Source organism: Sturnus vulgaris, chromosome 3 (genome assembly GCF_052056855.1).
Source record: "Sturnus vulgaris isolate bStuVul1 chromosome 3, bStuVul1.hap1, whole genome shotgun sequence".
NCBI classification, from domain to species: Eukaryota; Metazoa; Chordata; class Aves; order Passeriformes; family Sturnidae; genus Sturnus; species Sturnus vulgaris.
Genome location: NC_142245.1, coordinates 94,774,369 through 94,780,368, shown reverse-complemented (window position 1 = coordinate 94,780,368; position 6,000 = coordinate 94,774,369). Strand labels below are relative to the sequence as shown.

The 6,000-nt window shown below is 39.8% G+C and overlaps 1 protein-coding gene across 3 annotated transcripts in view; it reads left to right on the top strand.

Annotated features, from left to right (window-relative positions):
• The first annotated feature begins 225 nt into the window (after nucleotides 1-225).
• Nucleotides 226-6,000, top strand: part of ARHGEF10 (Rho guanine nucleotide exchange factor 10) — a 109,686-nt gene continuing 103,911 nt past the window's right edge. Inside the window, exon 1 of one of the 3 annotated variants that reach the window (XM_088162301.1) lies at nucleotides 226-281. The gene's annotated coding sequence lies outside the window, so the exon portion shown is untranslated. The remainder of the gene's footprint in view (nucleotides 282-6,000) is intronic. The other 2 variants (XM_088162303.1, XM_014869528.2) reach the window with 2 other exon arrangements.

The following is a 6,000-nucleotide window of genomic DNA, read 5'->3' as shown; positions in this document are numbered from 1 at the left end:
GGGGCCGGCTGCGACCCAACGGGGGCGGGCGCCGGGAGCGGCGCTGACGGCAGCGGCGGCCGCAGCGAGGCGGGGCCGGGCCGGGCCGGGCCGGGCGGCTGCCGCCGGCGCTCAGGAGCTCCGCCCGGCGGCCAGTGCGAGCTCGGCGGTGAGTGACGTGTCCTGGCAGCGGGGCTGCCGCCGGGGCTCCGGCGGAGCGGGGCGGAGCGGAGCGGAGCGGGCCGTGCCGGGCGGCGGCCGCCTCGCAGCGTTTGGCGGCGGCTCCGGCCGCGGCGGCGGAGGTGGGTGTTCGCTTGGCGCCGGGGTCTTGCTCCGGTGCTGTCGCGGAAAGTTTGGTTCTAGGAGGGTGGGCTCGATGTTTGGTGCGGAGACGCCCTTCAGGGGCGGGGGCTGCCTCGCTGGGGCCCGGGGCCGCAGCCGCTGGACACTGCCGCGGGCGAGGAGGGGGAGACGCGTGGGGTGAGATTGTCAATAAATGGGTTTCGCCCGAGCGAGGTGGGTCACTGAAGCGAGGGTGCGAGGGGTCCGTCAAGTGCCTTGGCCAAACTTCTCGCTGTTGAACTGAGGTGAAGTTTCTTCCGCGAGGTTTTCGCGGGGTGTTTCTGGCGTGTGCGCTGGTTCGTGTTCCGCGGGGTGGGGAGCCGCCGGCTCCAGCTTCCCTCCCCTCTCCATCAGCTACGGACACGGCCATGGAAAATACAACTCCCGTGGGGGCTGGAGTCCTTTCCTTCCCCGATCTTCAAAGCTGGTGTCGACCAATTTTTTAGTTGGCATTTGCAATTATATTGGTTGTGTTGAAACAGGGGAAAAATACTTCTTCAATAAATGCTGTCCTTTTATGTATTCTTTTCTTTGGTTTCTTTGTAATTAACGGTGCAGCTCTTGGAGTTACATAGTTGTTTGTGGTGATCTTAGACCATGCAGTTGCTTTTGCAAGACGCCCTGCACTTACAGGGTAAAGTAAGAAGAGCTTTACAAGATTGCCCAGTCATGCACTGGACGAGTGAGTGAGTAAGCTGTGTCAATAGGCATAGCAATAGCACTTTTCCAAGTGCTTGGAAAAGCAGCTATTAATAATTTGACCACAGCTAAGGCTTTATTGTACAGATTTTAGGTGGGGCTTTTATTTTTGGCCAAAACAATTTTATCCATCCTAAATTCTGCCCTGTTTCATTTACATATTTCTTCAATCCTTTTTCTCCCCCCCTTTCTTTCCCAGAGATACTAAGATCATGGCTTTTACCTTAATCTAACAGGTTTTAAGTTGTTTAATTATAATGTAAAAAACATATTTTTTATAAGTTTTGCACTTTAGCTGTTAGCATAAAAAGGTATAGGGTTAGGGTCTTCTTTTCACGAGTCAGGAAATAAAAAATATTGCTTATAAACTGTTTCATGCTAAATAAATACAGTGAGGTTATACCAACATGTCTTAGTTTGTGGCTATTTTTATTGTAAATAAAAGAATTTTTTCCTAAAGCCTCCACTCTGCTTGGTGAACCCCAGTGAGAGATCTGTTCTATGGTAAAAATGAAGTATAACATTTTAAAAACTTTCTGTTGGCAATCAGGAGACACAGGTTTGTTGCCTGAATGTGGGGCATGTTTGGTGCCTACGACTTCAAACCCATTATTCAGGCAGAGGTTCTGGCTGTTCAGCTGTTTCCTTCAATGGGCCCTTCATTCTTTTCACTTGGGTGATCTGTTTGATCTTGATAATCTGTCTGACTTGCTTTGTTTAATCCATCTTGTCTTTTTTCCCTCCTTCTCACCCTCAGGCTTAGTACTCCATGAACTAGTTACATGTGTTTATCTGGTTTTGAACAGTTGTTCTTTAGATAGTACCTTGAAATCTGATATTTCCAGAAGCTTTATAGTGAGATTTCAAGATTTTTTATAATATATTCTATAGATTCCTTAGATTATCTATGGCATTGTATGCGAGATGTGACTTACTGTGTGTGTGATGACAAGTGTCTTGTGGTGGTACTGGGTTTCCAGTGTGTGGGGCTTCTGTGTCTGATCGCCACAGATGGATGTGGTAGGAGAAAGGACCACAGAAGCAGACAGACACTTGAGTAATGGGCTGTCCATCATCTCCTGCTGAGTGTCGGGACCTGGCAGCATCCTATGGGTTGGGGCTTCAGGAGTTGGTACTGCAGGGTATGGAGAGGAGCCTCAGTGCTGCGTGATGGGTGCGTGCAGTCTGGCATTGCTGCTCTGAGACGTGGAAGCCAAATGTGCAAGTCTTGTGCTATTGGCTCTGACAGGCCAGTGATGGGCACACTGAAGTACTGAAAACAGGGTTCCCCTTTTTTCCCCTTCCCTCCATCTGAGGAGGTCTCTTTTACCCTGAGCTATGCTAATGCTTAGCAGATAGGCTATGATTTCACTCATCAGTAGACAACAAAAATCCTTTCCCATACTGGAATACTGTAAAACAAGCTTTTTCTTGCCAGGCCAGGCTGGATGGGGCTATGAGCAATCTGGTCTGGTGGAAAATGTCCCTGCCTCATGCATGGAAAGGGGGTTGAAACCTGGATGATATTTAAGGTCCCTTCCAACCCAAACCATTCTATAATTCTGTGAAGAGATCTCAGCAACAGAGGGGTTCTTCAGTTGATTCTAAGCTGTTTAGGAATCATTGCATACTTTATAAACATTTGAATAAAGACAACAAACCTGAAGGGCCATTGTTAAACTTCGTAATTGTTAACGGAATTTAAAGTAATTGGGAATAGCACATTACTTATTTATAAAACAGGAAGTCTGCTTCTATATTAATTAGAAATTATTTTTAGAATCGGATGTAAAGAATTTATAAACTTAAGTCTATTTCTGAAGCAGCCAGGAAGCAAAAGCTGCAGTCTAGAAGAAGGAGGTTTTGATTCAAACTTTCAGACTGAACTTTCTATGTTGTGCAAAGCTGCAGTCAGTTTATTTGTTCTCAGTTTTGTTAGTGATGGAGAAATGAGCTATATTAGGTACTTATTTCCTTCATTTTACATATGTGGGACAGTAATTTTGTTTCTGCTTATGTACAGTGACTTCTATTTCACTTTATTCTTTATGCATTTCCATTTTACAGTTTTACTTTAGAATGTTAGAAGGGATCTCATGAAGCTGTCATATGATTTCTAAAATGTATTTTTTAAACTACCTTTCTGTAAATTCAGCTTCCTGATGTTTTTTTGAGCTGTAAGTGCATTTCTGGATTATCCTTGGATGCTTCTTGTGGAACATCTATTTGCAGCAGTTGTTTCTTAGAGAAACTTCCTTTGGAGTTACAGTGTAAATGTGAATGCAATTGTTCTTACTTTTTGAACATTTTGAATGTTATAATAAAATGATAAATGAGGTTTAATTGATAGTGTTATGAATTAGTCTTTCATTTTGTATGTATTTGACAACAAGCTTCGAGGGATGCATTTTTCATATCTAAGATCATATTTTGTTAAAATCAACATTTATTATATACTTTTTCTTCACTCTCATTCCTTTTAATACAGTGTAATTCTTGTTATTATGTCTTAGTGGAAAATTAATATTGATAAATTCATTTCTGAATCTAGAGGTAATTTAGCAAGTAGAAAAGCTGTAAGCCTGGATGCTTGGAAATTTTCAGAGGTTGTTTCATAAACTGAAGCCTGAAAATTACTTAGGGGAGACTGCAGGCATATCATGAGGGAGAGAGGCTCTTTATTTTTTTTTAAGAGGTAGGAGGCACATGAGCAAGGTAAACCAGAATTCTCATTATAGACCTATACAATTGTGTCTTAGTATTCTTTTTGTTTTCAAATCTTTCTCAGTAATGTCACTGTATGTGTGAGCATGTGGTATGCAGAGAGCAGAGTACTGTGACTCATGTTCTGTCACAAATCTATGGAAGAAAACTGCTGCATTATTTTTAGCATCTTTTGAGATTTTAATCCATTGGACATTTTCTTATCGTAAAGAATCTTGAGTTTTACTTGCACCAAAATAGTATAAGTTACTTAGAAACCAGGAACATGTAAAAGTAGAACTTGTTTTTAAGGGAGTGATGACAAGTAATGCTAAACAAGAGTTGAAAAATATGTTTTCAAACTTGTGTTTTTAGATCAAAAACTTGATTCATGTTTATTCTGAAATGCCTGAATCAGCAAGACTGTGGGAAGTGATGCATAACTGCACAACATTGATTATGTCCTACATGTTCACTGCTCAGTCAGGAAGCCTGAAGCTTAATGTCAAATGCGTGGGTGAAGCAGTTAAGCAGAGCAAAATAAATTGTTCTACTTACGTGCTGCTGAATAGGGGCATTATCTTGGAAAAATCTGTTTCAGTGACTTACTGTAATGTACAATACTTGTTACTTGGGACTGAACCATGAATGTGAACTATTAAGATCCAAGCTCAAGGTCAAACATTCACTCTTGTTTCTCTTCTGTAATCTCTTGTTTCTCGAAATGTATTAAAAAATTTGCAGAAATCACGTGGGTATATTTTCCCCTAGAGATACAGACTGTACATCTCAAAAACTTCCAAGAAAGAAGGTAAACATTATTTCTTCATCTGTAAAATGGGATAATAATTTACTGAGAAGTAGATGGCAATATTTAGATTTTCTGGTAGGATCACAGTGAGTCTTGAGCTTATGTCTCTTGATTTTATATTTTTCACTTTTTTTTAAGCATTCTCAGTCTCATCCTCAGTGTCCTTTTGGAATTTCATACTTAATATTGTTATATTGTTGCAAACCATGGATTGAATAATTTGAGTTTTAAAAACGCAACTTTCGAATTGTAGAAGATTAATAAGAAAGATGTCTACTAGATAACTTCCAAATCAAGGAAAGAGTGAAGACTGCTAGTGTTTGGACTAGATGCAGAACTTAAATTTCTGTGAGAATCTAGATTCCATTATACATTTTTTGAAGACATGGGCTGTTCTTCACAGGTGCTATTACTATTTTTCTTTCTTCCTGTAATTAATGATTCAACGGCTGCATTATCTGCTTTCTGATTTATTTGAATAAAATTTTGATGTTAGAAAATCAATGCAAATAGTCTTATTTTTCTAGAGCATGCATTTTAACTTTGTTATTAGAAATGTATTTCCATATTTTACTCCATGTATTTTTGAAACTCAGTGATAAAATTCTATTTATATTCTTAATAAATTTATTCATTAGGTGAAATACATTTTTTCAACTGGATGATTTTATAATGATCAGATAGTGTGAGTTGTCCTTGATGAGAAATAGCATGGTTACTTTTCCAAGGACAGTAGTACCCAAAGAGCTGAAAATGTTTAGGTAAAGAGTCTCTGGTTTGCAGGCAGCAGTATATATCCATTTCAGTGTATCCTTTCACTTACGTGGTTGGATACAGCTTCTGGTGGAAGTTTTCATCAGTTGTCATCAGTATCTTGAAAGACAACCTATGCCTTGTGAAACTGGGATGCACAGATTTAGTGCAAGTTGAAACAAGACTTTCTGCTTTTGTAATGAATGTACCGTTGGAGGGGGAAAAATGCTTTATTGACTGTATCCATAAATAACATTTCCGTGGCTATTTTTTTTCAAGTTAAGACCTTGATTTGCTGGAGAATGAAACCACGTTTCAGGAAGTGATATACTCCCTGTGACAAAATTACTGTATTTTATATATAAGGGTGATCAGAATTACTCTACTAAACGATATTTTGGTGCATTTATAATAAAAAGCATTTCTAAACTCTCTGCATATTAATTCTAATTACACATGTATTTTAATAATATATATGCAACTAAATCCTGTATAGGTTTACATCACAACTGAAGTGTGCTGCAGCATATAAGGATTTTCTGTGATTAAAAAATAGAAACCTTCATGAGGATATTTCCAATTAAGGTAGTTCTTCATATCCAGCATTGAAAGGAACTAATCTGAATTAAATTTTAAATAGGAAATTGCAGAAATATGATTACTTTTCCAGGTGAAGTTACTTGATTGCTATCAAATTATAGCATAAATTAAGA